The sequence below is a fragment of the Bombus impatiens genome, unplaced genomic scaffold (genome assembly GCF_000188095.3).
Source record: "Bombus impatiens unplaced genomic scaffold, BIMP_2.2 scf_0113, whole genome shotgun sequence".
Lineage (NCBI taxonomy): Eukaryota > Metazoa > Arthropoda > Insecta > Hymenoptera > Apidae > Bombus > Bombus impatiens.
The window spans coordinates 78,988-98,604 of record NT_176532.1 but is presented as its reverse complement, the minus strand read 5'-3'; the positions used below and the strand labels follow the sequence as shown (position 1 = coordinate 98,604).

Here is a 19,617-nt window from a genome sequence, read left to right as displayed (position 1 = left end):
CGCGGCGTGCGCGCGAGGCCAGTCCTATAAAACCGTAAACGTCGATTACGCAATGATGTAATATAATAATGGATATTGTCTCGGCAATGGAGATTCCGACAGATAGAGTTTCTTATTGCTTCGGTGAAACACGCTCACAATTGATACTCGGCCGGAGACGTATGTCAGTCATGCTACATATACTTTGATTTCTGCGCTCTTTTTTCTGGCTGCGCGGGCGCATGCGCGCGTGCTCCTATTCGTGGGAGATACATGGTGGAACCAATTTACTTTTTGCCGGTGTATAATGAAACCGCTGATGGTTATGTTTGGTAATAATTGGGTAACAAAAGTGAGCGTAGTAAAAATGGAAATTGGGGCTACAAGGTAGTAGGATAATGCAGCAATTAAAGTAAGGTAACAGTAACGTGTATTTTTATTACGCATTATGCAACCTTGTGCTTCTGGTTAATTCTAGCTGACGGGACATCGTCCTGAATATCGTCTGCAATTCCAAACTCGGCTCATCCCGTGTTTATTTCAAGCCACTTTAACACGACTTTAAAATTTCGTTCGCGTATATTTCGAAGATGTTGTAAAAATTATAATTATACCTACTACAGAGTTACTATAATGTCAGAAGTCAATTAGACAAAATGGCGTGCCCTTTGGAAGAGCGAACTGTTCTTAAGATTCGTGGGTTATTTAAGAAGTAAAAAGGTAATCAATAGAAGAAGAAGATCGCAGTTTGTTGAGATCTCATAAAGATATGCTTATTCATCCTAATGGTAGGTTGTCGACGTGGACACGCCTCTATCAAAGTCGTCGGTATCTACAAAGAGGCTCTTCGAGATTTTCTTTCCGTTCCCACCATTCTGCGGCTGACGAGCAATTCTCCCCCTTGTCCCTCCCCTTCGTTCCACTCTGCGTTCGTGAAACGAAGAGGACAGGCTATCAGTAGCAGTAGTAGCAGCCGGGGCTGGGGCACCTCTAATATTTCACGGAAGCCAACTACGCGGTTTGTCGATGTTATCGCGTTCGCGATGCCGAAGGAGCCGATTTTAACCGATACCTTTTTGTTACACCTCAGCTTCGCATTAAAATAAATATCTTCCAATGGAATAGAGCGAGAAAGTTGGAGACAGAGGGATGCTGGAGTAAGCAAAAGGAGGAGGGAAAGGGGGAGATCAACGACCAAGCGGTGGGAGATCATGAACGAGGAGGAAATAGCAGAAGAAGGGAAGGAGAGGGCAAAAAAGGAGAAAAATGCCCGGGAGGGAAAAAGGAAGAGGAAGAGACGAAGAAGAAAAGTGGCGAACCGGCTGGCCGCAACGAACTTGAAGTAAACCAAACCTACCGGTCCTACCGCTCGCGCTACCACTACCACCTACCGAACTATTACCTACAGCAGGTCTATATCTGGACTCTGCCTCGTCTCCCTTATCCGATGCATCGCATCGTGTGCCAGAATAGTGAAATCACCTACGTTCTATACCTTTCACGAGACCATGTGGGTGTTCCGTACTCATCGCGATGCTCATTCAGTCGAAACTCGATTCCTTTCGGGATCGAAGCATGGCCACTACGATCCTCGTTCTCCTCTTACAGAACGATTAAGTTCTAATTTCTCTATCATGAATTAAGGACTTAGGAAGAAAGAATCTAGAAATAGATTCCAACAATGAGCTGCCTCCGGTTGAGCTGTCTAAAATAAGGGATCGGTATTATTTGAGAAAATAAGCATGAGTGCGTCTGAATGCAGGCAAAGGCCCAAAGGAGGCAACTTCCTGGCCCCGAACAATGGAGACCCGCGTTAAGCATAGTTGGGCCTTGATCTGTTAGCTCTAGACATCTCCGAGACTGTCCGATGCTGGATCCAGTTTTTGTCGAAGCTTGACTGCTCGTAGAAGGTGGAACTAACCGTCGCCTCAACCTGTTCCAATTCTACTCTAAATCGAAGCTCCGTGTATTATCATATCTATGTTCTTGTAATTCTGATATCGACGAGCCCGCTTATCGCGCAGCTTCGATACACGCAGTCTATCGACACGGTTCTTATTCCCAGATTACCTCTTTGATCCGCGTGTAAATCGAAGATGCAATTGAGCGCAGCTTTTTCCGAGGGCCGCGTGACGACGTAGCTGCCTACTACCGCTCTAATTAATACATGATCCTCATTCGCGGTGTTATATAAATCGCGCACGAACACGGGAATATGAAAGGCAGGAAGAGCGAATAAAAAGGACGAAAAAGAGAGAAAAAAGGTGAGAGCAGAAAGAAGTATGGCATGAAAAGGAGAGAGGAACGTGTGTCGCCGTGAGCGCGCTTTTGCGTGAATCAATCGATTAAAATCGTCGACGTGCCAACAGCTGACATAATCCGGCACGTATGGGTCAGCCGATTAGAAATCCGTAAGTGTCGCCTTAATTGACGCGATTACATTTACGAGCCCCGCGTCAACATGACCGCTCTTAAATGAACGTGACACACGCCAGCCAGGTGTGTGTTTTCCAACTCGAGAACGCAAGCAGAATTACGCGTTCCACGTTCGACCGACAGAGAGTTCCGGAACGATTGGCTACGTGCTTTTTGCGCTTTGTTGATCGACCATTCGGAGAATATGTAGTTAGAGGAATTTGTAGGTTGTGTAGTAGTTATGGATGAACAACTAATGCTCTTAGTCGAAGTTGAACGTTTCTTTTTATAGCCACGCCGGAGATAAGGATGCGACGAGGAATTCGATTGGAATTCGCTTTTTGTGAGGCACTTCTATGTTAGATCCATTTGTTTATCATTCGAGAGACTCGAGGGACTCGAGGAATTAGGTTCGACAAGAGTCTATTTAGTAACGTGTAGTCTTTGCGGCTGTAGAGAACGTTGCGGTTAATTTAAGAACGATATTGAATGATAATTGAGAAATTAACATATCTGTCGTCCCGTTGGTATGTCGTCGCGTGTTATACTTGAATAGTGGCTCTTGTGATAATTTCCTTGTGATGAGTTTCCCGATCGTTGCCTATATAAGTTATTCAGTGCATGTATATTTATGCAATCCTTCGTTTTATAATGCTGTTAAATATGTATCTTTTATAACTTATTTATCTTATGCGAATGAAATACGTACTAATTCCTCGACTGTTGTAACAAATATTATTAACTTTAGGAAGAAGGAATTTGTCGAAGTAACTCGTTATCGATCGAAAAATCGACTCCAAATCATCGTGGTCTCATCGACAGATTTTTTTCTTTTTTTCTCCTTATTTAACGATTACTCCATGAAAATCCAATATGAAGATAAAAAAGAAATCAAATAAAACAAGGATCGTCTTATCATTGTCTTGCAGGTGGCTGTCAGAAGTTCAGGCTGAAAGCGCGAAGAGTATCGATTGGCAGCAGCATGCTCTCAATATAGCGTTCGAGTATCGACGATCTTCTCCCTGAAGTTACTCTGCCATGTTGCTTAGGTAAGATTAACGAAGTGATTTTTCCCTGAACAACACGTCGAGCAACACGTGTAAACGACCTCGTCTGAAACGTCGATGAAAAGTTGTAGTTTATCATTATCGTGGTAAACGAGACAAGCGCGCCTATGTACTCTACATTTTTCTTTCCTGCGCTACACTTTCCGCCTCGTATCTCAACGTGAACGAAGACGATGATGAAGAAGGGTGTTAGCCATTTGAATCGTTGCAATTATAGAGAGTCGCGCGATTCAATATCGCGAGGAACGACACTGCGACAGATATTCTAAATGCGTGTTATCGTTTGTTGGCGTACTATTTTAACGTGTTATCTTGGTCCACGTCCGCCATGGAACCGCAAACATACCCGTTCGCTCTCTCCGCGTGCAGCTTTCAGCCAAGTACGCTTGAACCCGCGACGCGCGAGTTCCGCCAGCACTGCTGTATTGGTACGCGAATGCGACAAACACACGCTTAATTCGCTCGGAACGAGTGCGATTGATATTCAGATGCAAACAGGGCAGGAGACACGAGACCGAAGCAACGTTAAATGTCGCTTTCATTAGAATTAATCGCCGTGAATTTCGTTTAATTTGAACGTAAGAGTTGATCTTTGGTGTGGAATCTCTGGTCATGGTACGGAATAACAGAGAGATTAAACGATCGTAAGTTTCGAGGTTTGAGTAAGAAGTTAAATTATGGAAATTATAGCTAATCGTAAGAATTATTTGGAATTATGGAAATTTGCCTATGGTAGAATTATTTCTTATTCGATTCTCTTCGCGTTGTGGATTTATTAGTTCCTCTTAAAATACAATTTTTAAATTGCCGATTACACATATTACTTTATAGTACTTTTGCGTCACCCTGTATTGCAACGTGCTTCTCGGAACAACGATTAAATCGTTGAACAACCGCGGTTACATCTCCCTATTTACAATAATCGTATTAAAGTTACATATCTACGACTCGAGTTTTGCGAAGCCATTACTCATTTTTCCCTTTCAAGTTTTTCCGCGGGCAAATATCGCGGGTCACCGCTGAAACTCACGTGGCCGGCAACGTGATAAAAAATCCGAATGTTAGGCTCGTTATGTCGTTACGGCAATCGTTAAACGCAACTGTAAGCGTGGCAATTGCGCCATTCTAGACGAAAGGTTACGGTCAACAGGAGATTTAAGGTGATCGAACTTGGCCAGTTGCCGAAATAATCTTTCTTTCTTAAGGTCGACGTTGACAAACGAAAAGCGCGGCATGGAATCGCGAAATCGCGCGAGGAACGCGTGTTTTCGCGCGATCGTCGCAAACTAGCGCGCGTCGTGTAGGTTCGTGCGACGAGGTACGAAGGGCCTGGCGGCGATAAAACCAGTCACGAACATTGTACGCGGGGAAAACATACGATAGCTACTTCTGCAGAATTCTGTCGTACGCGGTTGTATGGTACGCGTGTGTGTACTCGTGTGCGTGCATTACACGGAAGCACGGAACAATGCGGTGCCATTCATGGTAAAAGAAGAAGCGGTTGAATCACCCGCCCGCTCGGATTCTACAGGCTTATTCAAACGACAAGCTCCCGGAATAATCGAACGAGTCGTCCGTAGATCGCGATACGAGATTCCTCTGATCTGCCGTACTCCTCCATGCTTCGATAAATTCTCTTTCGCTTCGAACCGCCTCGCTCGTAGATTAGATAGCTCCATTTCACGGATGCTATAAGCCTGTTAGAAGATTGGTAGGTTTCCAGACGCGTAATTGCAGCCACGCAGAAGGCGTTAACCCTATGGAATCGTAACGATACCAATTCCGGAGCGAATACGAATTTATATGTAGAAACGTCAGCTTGTAATTACGGACAGGTAAGCGCGCCAATCGGAAAGCGAGAGAGAGAGCGAGAAAGAGAGAGAGAGAGAGAGAGAAAGGGCGAGAGGAAGGGGTTCTCGGTGGAATTTACAGAATTATAGCAATTTATACCGGTGGCACGCGCGCTCTCCTCGCGCCTGCATAACGATACGTGTCCGCGTCCCGACTGATTTACAACGTTGTTGAATAATTATTTAGTGAAACGTTGCTCGTGTACGCGATTTCCCCCGCGAGTACAAGCCGACGATTTCCTATTACCTATCCCGATGAAATATCGCGTCTCTGTTAGGCCCGCGAGGAAACTGCGAAATCGTGTGTATTTGCTCGGGCTCGGTAGTAATAACATTGCGGTCTATGACTGGAAGAAGGAAATAGTCTCTCGCGGACCGTGTTATAAAGTTACATGCCGATCGCTGTAACGCGATACATTGCATCGGTACGAGGAACAGTAGTTAGAGATCTTACTAAGGCGGCAAGAGGAATAAAGAAAAAAAAAAAAAAAGAAATAGAAGAAAAAAGAACAGCGTGTGGTGACGGTGAAAACGGCATTGGATCGCCTCCTTCGCCTCCGCTGATCATAAAATTGCATCGTATTCTTACTGGAAAGAATATAAGATATAGAGATTATAAATGTAAACTGCATGGGGAAGATATGATAAGTTTATTTGCGTTCACTTCCTAATTTTGTTAGCATTTGATGGCATACAAGGGTATACGTTACTGTACATAGTAGTTACATTTTAATATTCTGGCACGGCACTGTCACTGTATCTGCTGCTTTATATAAGAGAGGATGATTTAAATACGTGTTGCTCGTTGCACGAGTCATTTATTTCGTATAAAAACAGTTTTAGCAATTTGTGATTGGTTGACAAGGCATTGGACTTTAGAACTGCTCTCGTATGAAAAATAAAGAAATGTGAACCATCTTGTTTTTTCTCCGTAGTGCTCAATTAATGTATTGGTTAAAGTTAACCTGTAAAAAAGCCAGCTGCAAAGAAGCAACGAGTTTTAAGTCGATATCTCTGTTTTGATTTGTCGAATTTTTATTTGGACGATTAAAAGCCACGACACTGTCAAGCTCGATCCATTTTATAACATCGCTGTTTCATTCTTTCCATTTAAGATACCCGGCGCACGATCGTTCACCATTATCCTCTGTAAGGCCGCCGCTTTCGCCAGTTTTCGCGTTTCGTTTTCGTACTTTGTGTTTTTCAGTTTTCGTTCATTTTGCTCTTTTTCCGTTCTTTGATCTCGCAGATTTTTGATACGGCGAATTATTTTTAGATGCGTGCGGTACGCGATACACGCGAATTTGCTCAGCTTGCGTTTGCATTCCACTGATAACGACCAATCGATGATTTTAAACACGAGTTTTAATATATTTGTGGAGAACGAGAAAGATAAGCGAAACTGCCCATATTTCAGACTCAAGGTGATTTTTCCTTTTCTTTTTCTGTTTTTTTTTATTTTTTTTATTTTTTTTTTTTTTATTTTTACTAGGAGAGTTCGGTTCTCTAATTTCGCAGTGAAATTCATCCTGCTCGATAAGATTGAGATACGATGCTTGCGGTGCTATATCATATTTCCCAGCACATGTGCTTGTTCGTAGCACTGTTGCCTGGAAAATCCTTGTAATCCCCATAAATTATAATAATATAACAAACGAGACCGTGAACGTGTCTCACGTACCTTACGAACAATCGCGGATGAATGAAAATTTCTCGCGATTCGTTCCACTGTATGTCGATACATACATATGTGTATGTACATACATATAGCCGGAGCATGAATTTCACTTTGAGCAGACTTTTCGCGAAATATCAACTTTCACTTATCCTTTAACCCGTAGACACGTACCTTTACCAGTTAAGTAGAAATAATTAAATATTAGGTTGTTCGGAAAGTTTGTAGTTTTTTAATTATCGATATATTCTATATTTCGTACGATATACCTATGACGAATTTTTGCAAAATATAAAAATTCCAAGCTTACGATTAGGAATTCAAATTCTCAGTTAAGATCTCTTTAAACTTTCCTTAAATGTAAAATAAAATTCTCGCAGGTTTCACTTTTATCGTCTTTTTATTAGAGCTTGAAACATTTGAAGTCTATTAATAGACTTCGCGCCAATTTTTCCAGCTATCACCAGAGTCAATTCCAAGTACTCTATTATCGGTCAAACTGTCAATCAGCTAGACGTTTCAGCTCTTGATCTGTCCATCAGCCATTTTCATTCTATTCGTCGTCCGATGAAATCAGCTGGCAATTAATCAGGGAAAAAGTATTCGGAATGACGACCACGTCATTATATGTACTTACTACCGCTGTCCGTGCTTAATCATATTCGTCAATCTGACTCCCAGTGACTTACGCGTACACGTGTTTTAATCCAATTACAAGACACTGTTACATGCTGCCGCTGTTATCTGAGCCGTATGAGAAAGTGACATATTTACATCGTAGTTCCCTTCGTATTTGGAATTCACGCGCGCCTTGCTTTTCGTTCTTTACGTATGTACGTCACTGTTTGTACAGCTACGAGTATCGTATAAATATTGAAAATACGTGTTTTACTTTTAAAGATATGTATTTTTACACCATTTTGTCCGCTCGTAATTTAATTAAAGACAGTCAATTAAATATCAGATAAAAAGAAGTCAGCTTACTAAGAATTCTATTTATAGCTCGACACAATACATCATCGTTTTAATTTATGCCTATCGATGAGTCACATTTTATTAGCCGATATTAAACAACATAACTCACTCTAGATTGGTTCCATCTAGCTCCGACCTCCGGAAACCGCTGCAAATCTCAATCACAAGGAAACTAAACGAATCAATAACCCTACCGTAGGGTTAATCGAATTATTTTCTCGTTGCTAATATTTCTTTCCTTCTTTTACTGCATTTAAAGTAGCTATATACGTGATTTTCTCGTTATATCTCTATTATATTACAAACTTAGTAGCGCCTAATATATTGGGTTGGCAACTAAGTGATTGCGGATTTTGTCAATAGGTGGTATTGACTTATTATAATAGTAATATCGGTACGCGTAATAACCAGAATGTAGATTTGTATAACATTCGTGGAACATTTCAAGACGAAGAAGATGCATAGTGTACACACGATACGCGAAAATATATTGGCAAGATGTGGTCATTTGGGTCAGCCGAGCCTCGATATCTTGAGATTCGATCTCGAGCTCATTACGGAAAAATTTGTTGTATTGTGTTGGCAACTAAGTGATTGCGGATTTTGTCAATAGGTGGTATTGATTTTGATTGATTTTGTCAATAGGTGGTATCGACAAATTTTTCCGTAATGAGCTCGAGATCGAATCTCAAGACATCGAAGCTCGGCTGACCCAAATGACCACATCTTACCAATATATTTTCGCGTATCGTTTGTACACTATGCATCTTCTTCGTCTTGAAATGTTCCACGAATGTTATAAAAATCTACATTCTGGTTATTACGCGTACATAAACGTCATTAAGTAGTATGTGGACGACGCGAGTAATTCCGGTTCGTGTTAAACCGAGGGAATTACGGGCGTGTAATTTTGGATGTTTGCCAGTGTTTGCCAAAACGAAAACGCCCGCGTGCGTGCGATCCGCGCAATATTCGCGCGAGTGGGTCGTTAGAGGCAAATCGCGAAGACCGAGTGAAATTAAGAAAATACGCGTAGCAGGAGACCATCAAGCGGCTGTCTGCCAACTATTTCGTCGGCACGTGAATGTTTACGACTGCTTCCCGTTTGATTTCCATCTAGATTTCCTCGATTCTCGTCTCTTTATGTAAACTGAATTTTACTTTGAACCATCGTCTATTTTATAGCGCGCGTGCATCCGATAAGGAGGATGTAAAATCGTGGCGATTTATAATCTGTAAATTGTGGATTTGTTGATGCGACTATGTCGACTAAAGAACGTTATTACATCGACGTTTGGGATGCTTCGTGAGTATAGCGAGATTCGTTTAGCGTCAGAACGAGGAGGATTGGATGATAAATTTGTCCTATTTGGCTGCTGCTACTTGCGCGAAGCTCTCACGTGGCGTATGTTATTCGCAAGAATCTGCTGTTTTTTTTACGGCCATGCGCTCCATTAAACGTTTCGAACCTTGCTGTTTGGACGAATATTTTTCTCAGAAATGATCTTTTTTTACTAGCTGTTAATCCTCCGTAAACCCATGACCGCTGTATTTCATTTCATGTGCTTTGGCTTTGATGTATGAAACGTATACTTTTGCGTTAAAATTTCGCAGAAATATGCCAATACAAGTGCGTTACTAGAAGAATAGGAGAAGAATATAAAAATACGTTTAAATGATAAACACCTTTGAAAAATACTGTTATCAATTAATAATGTACCAAAGTAGGAAAAAATTAAAGTTGCATATCCGCAGTATCGAGCGTAAAAGGGTCGATTAGGAAAATAAATGACTTCTCGGTAAAGTCTTTCGTCCGGTTTCAAGTAGAGCAAAAATTTGTAGTAATTAATCGTTCGATGATTCGTATTAGTTAGCCGATCAAACTTCGAGTACGTTTCCCAGAAACAAGAAGGAATCGTATAAAAAGTGAGTCACCGTAACGTCAAGATAATCGTAATCGCGAATGCGATAAACAGAGTCCAGTTACTCGATGGCTATTCATAGTCGCGTTCTTCGTGCGGAAGAAGTTTAATGTTTAGTCTTGTACACTGCAAAGACACAGTCTCTTACGCAGTGTCTCCTCGTAGGGTAAATAGATCGTTGAGCGTACAGTGTACAGCTATTCAATTATGTTAGGGACAGACTTTAACGCAGACTGTTTCCGACCGTTGCTGCATGTTTGGGCAAGTGCCAGCTTTTCGATGCACGGATACGTATCGTCCACGGCAAATCGCTTCTTTGTCTCCAAAATTACACGCGGACATCGTTTACGATCTTTCTTTGAAGATAGTCCGAGTTTTATGACTCGTAGATGAACAAACTTTGTCATGTTGCAATGGACACGTATCGTTCTCACGCACATACGGATAGAAATAAACAGATAAAGATGCAGATATAATAATACGATAACGTTCCTCATCGGATATGCATGAATCGTGCAGGTATACGTTATTGTTGTTAAATGAAAGATTTTGCAATTCTATTAGCATCGTAACAAGGCGCGACTGTCGTGATTATATCGATGAAATGCGAAAAATGTGTATTGAAAATGAAAAGATATTTCCTGCAAATATACAGGGTGGTTGGTAACTGGCGATACAAGCGGAAAGAGGGTGGTTCTACGCGAAAAAAGAAGTCGAAAATATAGAATAAAAGTTTTTCGTTCGAGGCTTTGTTTTCGAGAAAATCGACTTTGAATTTTCGCTCGGTACGCGTGCATTTTATCACGTCTCGTTATAACGGATCTCACTGTAGATTTAAAAAAAAATTAAAAAAAGAATTTTTATTCTATATTTTCGACTTCTTGTGCCGCCGGTTACCAACCACCCTGTATACTTAATGTTAACGTATAATAAATGTTAAAGATAGTTCCATTGAATATCGATGCTCGTTAACGTAATGAATAATTAATCGTTTAAATATCGTTATAATCTCTATGCAATGTTTCAGATATTTTTTATACTCTATCAATAATGATGATAGTCAGACCTCGTAACAGTGCTAATGAATGCTTCAATATGTTTTGTATAATACAAATAATATACATATTCACAAGACGTGTCTACATGCTGTTCGAATACTTTCGTGACTCTGTGCTTACCTAATCGCGAATACGTGAAGAATTCGTTTTTTGCTTTGCCGGTAACAATAATAATAATAATAACAACAATAAAAAAACTGTTTATCCGATTGTGTATACATTCTCATATAATTTAATAAATTACTGAAACGCACGTGATACGATCGCAAGAAAAAAGAACTCTTTGCATCGACTAAAACGATCCTCGGCGTCTCTGCATCGGTTACACGTTGATATCCGCATGATCGCCACGTGCCATAGATATCCGCGGTGCTTACTTACTTTCCACGGAACAAAGTTCACGTGGCGGAAGCGGCGACACTCGTTAATCCTCGTTGAAATTCATTCGCGTTGACAACTCTGACGAAGATATTCGCCGACTTCTCTCACACCTCGCGATTTTCCAGATTCTAGAATCTCTTAGCATAAACCTGATTGTCCCAGATAAAAAGTTAATAAGGTCGTTAAGAAGCGCGATATAAGAAGTGTTGCAAAGAATTTTGCAGTCGACGCGGTCGTTTCTTAACAAGCTCGTAGAACGATCGGCCGGTTTATTGGAGCAACGTAGCAGCAACGAAACATAAATTTCTACGTAGCCGTGCTCCTCGTGTTTCTGCTATTCGTGTGTGCACAGGGCCGTATCGTCGAAGTTGCAAACTCATTAACGCGTATAATCCGCCGTTTCCCGATTACGGAATCCTCTTCCACGAGATCCTCGGTCGTGGCACGTATAAACGTCTGGAAAAAAGTAACATTATTAATTCAACGTCGTATCGACTGATGTGATACGACGACTTTTTGTCGCAATCACCTTGCGTTTAAAAATAACCTGTCTATTTTAAGCTCACGTAACATTTCCGTCGTTATCGAGTCGGTTGTCGGACTTTCCGGGCAATTTATTTGCGGTGACGTTCGCTTTTATAAGAACGCGAATGCATAATATCGTTTCCTTTACTTCGACAAGCTCGCTACGTGTTTGCTGAAACGATTGTAGTCCAATCGCTTTTCCGCATTCTTCGCTCGATAGTTTTCCAGGCTGGCCGGGTAATCGACGTATCGTCGATCGAGAACGGAAATCGATGTTAATTATTTTGTCGTTGTTTCGGCGCCACGCGATTATAATTCTCTGTGTCTTGAATATACTTGACTCTTCGCCTTTATGATTTATTTTAAGAATACACGTGTTTCTGTCGAAGTTTCACGACTGATACGACAATCGCAATTATATTCGATCGATTTTATAAATTGGAAACGAAATACGAGTAGGTAAAATTGGAACGAAAACTGGCTATACGCTATCGACTGAAAATGCGAAATTATTACGCGTTAAATAGAACACAATGATTTTTAACAAAAAGAAAAAAAAGAATAATTTCAGCATATTAATTTCAGCATGTTAATTTCAGCATATAGTATACTTACCAGGATAAGCGTTATAAGGCAAGAAATTACATTTCGAAACTACGTTAAGTGGATGCGGGTCTGACATCGCGTGGATTAACAAGAAACAAATGAGCAAATTGTAATTCTATAGACGCAATAAATAAACTGATTAAGAATCTTTGATTTACAGAGTATTTCTTTTTTTACAGAGGATTTACAGAGTAAATCTAGTTTCTGAAAACGTCGGTCTTATCCTATAACGAGTATAGATTCGGTATTAGGAGACAAGAAGTAGCGTCTTGAAAATATGTATGTAAATGGATGCGGGCCTGAGATCGCGCGAAACTGGATGCTCGTAACATTTAGCAAGACTTATCTCTCCAACATACTCCGTCGATTAATTTATTTCACGATTCACGTGTAATTCGTTACATCCTCCCTAGAGAAGAGAATCCAGTGTTTTTCATCGCATCCACGATTGCATAATTAATCGAAGAAGCGAGTAAATTAACAGAGCCAGTCGGTAAGACCTAGCAATTAGAGGTCTTCTTATTTCCCCCGGATCTATGTTTTTCGTACGCGTGTGCTCGTCGTTTTTGATTTATACAGGCTCGTCTCGCGTAAATGGCTGACTATTAATGTTCGTATTTAATCGAACAGACGCGTATCGCTCGTTTATCAAGTTCGCGGACGTCGATGCCTCGATCGAGCCCGCACGATAATCGACCTTCTCTTTTCAACGTTCGTTTTTTCGTTTACACTCAGAAAGCCACCATCCGCGGAATTCGATCCGCGTCGAATTGGCACAGAAATCGCAAGTTAACGCGAGACACTTTATCGCAGATCGCAGGCGAGATCGGCTCGCGAACTAGACGCGTTAACACGAAACGGAAAGACTCGTCAATTAGTGTCAGCGACGAAAAGATCTTAACGCGCGCCGGTATTTAATATTCCGCTATGAAGTACTAATTAAACTAGCGTCCAAGTTAAGTCGTGAGATTCCCGTAATTTACACCTGCTGCCGCCGAGATAATAGGTATACGCGTATTTAAGTGCTCGGAATGCCAGCCACGTGCTCCCATCTTTAGCTTTTTTTAGACACGATATTGAATAGGAGAATTGTTTCGAAAAAGATAGACTTAGCAACGTTTGAAAATTACTTCGTTCTGTATCGGTGGTTTTACGAACGATATTCGCTTCGATTTTTACTTCGGTATGTCTCGTTATTTCTTCTCAAGTTTTCTTATTTGTTTTATCGCTTTTATCATGGTCGCTCTTCTCTCTTTTCTTTTGGAGAAAATTAATTCAAAAATTTCCAATGCCGATAGAATTAATTTAACACGTGTGACGGTAATTCGTTACGTATACCTGTGGAAAGCGCATTTATCCTACGCCTACGTATCGGCGTTCATTCTATTTATGCGCACTCACTTCGAATGTCAAAGCTACGTCGTACACGAGACAACACCGCAAAGTTGCTGCACACAGTACTGCACATGCATATTCGTGTTATGGCGGATCGAAGTTTATAACGCAACAAATACCACAAGATGTTACAACGATTATCCGTCGGAACTTGTGAGAACGACGCACGAGCAGTTTTATACGCAGCCTGAGGGAATCCGAAAGAGCGAGGAGGCTCTCGATTCGATCAAAACACGCTCGCCTGTATAACAGTTTGTTTTCCACACGTGATACGTGTAATACGGGTTCTAACGCGCCTCGTCTCTACAGTATATCGTGTTACAAGGGGTAATTGAAGAACGATATGCATATACGTTGTACGAGATGTGCACGCGTGGGCATTGTCATTATCGCAGCCACACAGTACATACATTAGAGTGTTTCGTGTCGATATAATATATCACATTACTACTGTAAACTGTTCAGGGGTGTGGCTCTTGTTGGTCACCACAGGATATCTCGATATACACGCGTCGAACGTCGTATCGTTTACTGCGATTCGCGATGCGTTTCTAGTACTTTCTTTTTTCGTTTCTTCGCTTAAAATTGTCTAGCAATGGACTCGACGCTGAACTTGCATTAAACCGTGAGTCATAAGGAATAACGATCGAGTCTCATTCACAAGGAAATATAGGAACTATACCGGTTTAAACGAGAAAATTGCTTTATTAATTTCCTCCGTAACACAATGATATTTCAATTTCCATTTTATTAACGCTAAATACTATCGTCGGTATAGATAGACTATATCGAACGTTGACAAAATTAAAGTGGACAGAATTACTACAAAGAGTGCAACCATTCCAATTCCACGTAGAGTCGCGAACGATTAATTTGCATACATGTATATGACTGTAATTTGCGATCACGATGATCATCGCATTAAACGCTCGTACGATCCAAGTCTTTTTCGGAAAGTTCGATCTTTGACCTGGTAATCGATTCCTACGCGGCATGATCAAACATCGACGCTGTTAGCCGACGGTGGAAGATCAATAGCGCGTTCGTGTAGGCCAGAAAAGCGAGCTGCAGGCTCGGAGAGAAGAGTTATCACTGTTTATCTAAACGATATGCACCGCGAGTGTTGACCCTGGGTTGCGTAAACGCATGCCTGACGCATACCACCGGCCACAGCACGCCGATTTGACTTCCTGCCTCGATTCCGGCCGTTCGCGATCCGCTTCAGCTACGATCAACTTTGCGCAAAAGGTAGTGGAAACGCGTTAGAAAGAGGACCAGTCCGTGCGATTCCAAGATTCCATTAACGAGACGCGACATAGAGACGAAGAAGTGTCACGATGGAAATAGAATAGATCTTACATACTTGGCTTTGCGTGATGTCTATCGAAGGATGTCGGGCTTAAAGATGTCAACTAGTTTTTTACACATGGATCGTATATAATCGTCGCTCGAAAAAGAACTCGTTCGTGGGTGGAAAGTAAATTCGAAGCTCGAGTAAAACCCGAAGACTCGACGAATCGGTATAAGAATCTTGACGACGTTATGATTTATTCGTTTCGTGCTATGTACGGTAAGACTTGGGATAGATCCTTTTCGATTTTGCGTACTGTATTTGAAAGAACGTGGCGAGTTTAAAAACGCCAACTAGATATCTAGAATTGGATCACGGTAATTGTTATTTGTAGAAAGACTCGTTGATTTGAGAGTAAACGATAACGATATTGCGCAATAAAATCAGGCCAAATTTAAAGATAGTGTCAGTAAGCGTTTGAAAGACGTATCGAGTTATCTTAGGTAATCGAAAAGCGACGTCATTGACAAATAACGCAAGTATGCGGTTCCACGTTGCTATTCTTAGAGTTTTATCGGACTGAATTTACTTTACGTATCAAGTCCGCGTTAAAAAGAACGTGTTTGCTTTTTCGGTCGCTTATGGGAACGTAACGGTCTCGAGGTGAAAATAAATTTGGCTGGAACGATCGTACTATTCGCGTGACGACGGCTTTTTTCATCTACTTTTAGACACACACGATCGTAGTTTTATCGTTTAACAAGGAAGTTCGTTCACGAAGAAGGATAGTTTTGTAGGTTTTAGTGTGAAATTTGCGATGGTTTGAATGTATCGAGACAGTTTAATAGCTAGGTGGGATTTCTCCTATCGTCGCTTTACGACGAGCAACTCAATTAGAGAAATACGATCTTTGCCAGCAAATATGGGCGTGACGTCGTTTATGAAATCATGGTGCCTCAATTATTTCGGGACATTGAACCGTGTACACGTTGTATCATATTCTGGTTATCGAGCAATCAAATTTCTGTAATAAAAACAATCGAAGTAAAAATCTCTAAGAATTTACTCGCGTTTCCTCTTGGAATTTTCCTTTCCATCTCCGTATAGATCACTGCATAAGGGTTTTTCACAATTTAAAGCAACATTGTAGTTGATCTTTTACGATCCTCGCTTAAAGCTCGTTATCAGCTAAACTACTATAATGGAAGATGATTTTTTCTCTTTCTTAAATTCTTAGGAATAGATTTAACCTTAGAAGGAGACAAAAACATAGCAGTAATTAGCGATTGAAAATTTGGAAAATTTCACGAGGCACGTCGAGAACGCGTATTACCATGAATCCTATCCGTACGTGTTAAACACGCTAACGAGATGCTCCAACAACACCTGAAAATAAATAGCACCATGCTGACGCGTCGTTCGTGAAAACTATCCACAACCACGTACCTACCAGTACCTATCCAACTATCGTCTTCGTTTTTACGACATTCATCGTCCGTACCGTGTCCCCTATCGTTAATTGAAAAAACCTCGACGGGGTCACGATCCTATCCGCACTTTTCAACCATTATACACGATAAAAATCATCAGAGAGAAAGCGTGTATGTCTCTTGAACGGATGATACATCGACGAAAGCCAACGTTCCGGCTGTATCCTTTCGGAGATGCGTGTAAGCGATTATTCAACGAGGTCGAAAATTTCCAGCCAAAGTATAGAACGAGGCACGGAGCTACAGGAGGAATTGCGAAGTATTTTCTGCACAGTCGCCAACGTGGTTATCTTTATTATTATCGACGATGTTTAGCGCTAGATATCAAGTTAGAATTATATTCTAAAATACTTATCGAAGATTTCGATGCGGAGACGCAGCAAAGTAGCGGGTGATTCGGTTATCGCGAAAGGGTGTCGCGAAGTATTTTCCGCGAGGTCGCTGATATTTTCACCCGAAGATTTTCACCACTGATTAAACGTCAAAGACAAAATTACGTATCGTCAGATCTGTCTAATCTGTCTTCGTTATCCTACTAAAACTATCTTTTTTCATATCATATTTTTTATATCTTCGAGGCTGTATAGCGCGAAACGAGATTTGTCGCGACAAGAAGAGCGATCCTGTCCGACAGTCAGTGTGACAGATAATGATACATCGTGTGAGAGGGTTCGTCAGCCGCGATCCGTCAGGGTAACGTCGTCCCGCGAAGGCGTCCCTTTTGACGCGTCTCTTTGCCGTCCCGTTAAATAAATCCACACACCGATGTACTTTCACCGGCGGCTATAATTAAATCCGAGTTAGAAACGTGGAACGAGTCGAAAGTTACACGGTACGCTTGGTGAATGACACCATGCATCACGCCAGGGGAAGACGTCTTTATTGTTGTCGCACGGAGGCTTCGTTGTAGGCCGTTGTGTAGCCGGCACACTCTCGCCTACGAGAGTCCGTGGCTCGTTACGTAATTGCAACAGGTGTGTCCCTGTCGACCCCGGCCACGTGTTTTTCCCCGCCGCGCCGCACCGCGCCGCGCGTTTCTCGACCGCTCGAACGCGGAATCGGCCCGCGCCATCAGACGACTGCGTTATTGTTCACCGGGAATTGATTAAGCTGCAAAATTGCACTCGTCGTCGAGAATATTTTTAAACGTCTTCGTGCCTGTTACGTGGTCGTTGTCACGCTCGTTACGTTTCGTGGCGCAGCGGTTCTTAAGTTATGGTTACAATGTGGACGTATGTTCCGACGAACTATCGTTTTGACAAGTATCGGAATAATCGAATATATCTACACGTACATAGATTCTGACGAGTGTACGTATTTCGATCGTCGAGCGTTTCATTCGATGAGACGTAGATCTTCTGTTCCGACCTGGTCGCTCCGAGTGAATAGATTTTGAAGGTTTGTCACGAGGTTTATCTTCTTTTAACGAGACGTTGGTAGAAATTTCCTCTGGGTTTTGTTACCTGTTAGTTACCTGTGATTTATGACGAAGTCTATAAGAAAGACGCGTATCTTCGTTTAGTTTCTTAAGATACGAGAGTCGCACGGGAAAAACATGGTTATACTAAAGAAAAATCGTATGACAAGGGTTCGAAAAAAGAAAGAACAAAACGACATTGGCGAGCTACTTCTTTGAGATCATTCTCTCGGAATACACCCGTGAAACAATAGGACAGACGCGATTCCGCGTGCCCAGAGATCTTGTCCGCTGACGTATGACCATTGCGAATGAGTTGGATCGATGCGTTTGACGATAAAGCGGAATCATTCATGGATGCTCTTCGTCAACCGCAAATTGCCACGTTTTAGTCGCAGTGCTGCGCGTTTCTGACGTAAGATTTCCGGGAGATCATTGATATCCGATCTCCGACATAATAACTTAATGCGCAAAACAGCAGACACTTTGATGTTAGATGTGACTCATTTTTAACAAAGAATTTAAGAGCGAGGTTATCGAAGGAAGACAAACGGTATTAATAGCGATTGATCTCGCGATCGGTTGGGAAAATTCTACGATCGGTGGCGGAATATGACGAGGATCGGAGCGAATTGGAAGGCGTGAACGCGTTGGAATCAAGGAACGTTTCTATCGTTTTAGGGATATCAGTTATTATTAGCCTCGCGCAGATGGCACACGCAATGACTCAGACGAATAAAGTGGCGACCGATGATAAGTGGCAGTTCAGTCAGGAAGATAGCGTCGAAATGACACTTCTAAGTCGAGCACTTGTATCTAATTGCGCGGCTTAGGTTAATTTTTCAAAATACTATGGAGATAAGCTAAAAATACACGAGTGCTGCACAATTCACCGATCGCGTGTTTACAACGTGTATTTGTTCATCGAGAAGTAAGATGATAAAGATAGAACGTGTAGATGGAGTATTTTTTCTCCATCGTACATATATTTTCTTGTTCGATGATTCAACTAATCGAGATTTTTATTTATCCGTTACAATAAATGTACAAGTAATCCGTGTGTGAAGCCTATCCTGTCACATTTCACACCAGTGTGCTAATACAGAAGTGTGCTCGTAGAAAGTACGTGCAATTTGGTATTGCTAAAAGAGGAACGTATTCGAGTTCTACCACGACCTTGACGATATTCGTGTTCGTGTAGCTTTTTCGTAAAATTCCAATTCGAAGAGAGGAGACATATTTTTAGCTAAATTGTATCCTTCGCTTTTTATCGCCGTATCGTAAAATATCGAACGATCTGCAAGATAAGAACACAGAAACGTTGAAACATACCATTTAACCTGTCAACTGGGTTGTTTCTTCGCCAGAAACTTTCGTAGTTACGGCATTAAAATTTAATCAGGTCAAGTACCCGCGTTCTAACGTACCGATAGCACGATCGAATCCCAAAAGAGCGTAGATACGCCGAATATATTTCAGTTTATATAATACGAAGAAAATAAATATAACGTGAAAATGACAAATTGTGGTTGTAGGTGAGCGGGAGGGAGGCGGTGCTGACCGGTGGCGGC

General features: G+C 41.5%; 1 protein-coding gene across 2 annotated transcripts in view; it reads left to right on the top strand.

The window, feature by feature from the left end:
- The window catches only part of LOC100748515 (guanylate cyclase 32E), a 58,876-nt gene extending 39,259 nt beyond the window's left edge, over window positions 1-19,617 (top strand). The window contains exons 25-26 of one of the 2 annotated variants that reach the window (XM_024364859.1): window positions 3,324-3,443; window positions 19,582-19,617. The gene's annotated coding sequence lies outside the window, so the exon portion shown is untranslated. The remainder of the gene's footprint in view (window positions 1-3,323; window positions 3,444-19,581) is intronic. The other variant, XM_033318744.1, reaches the window with a different exon arrangement.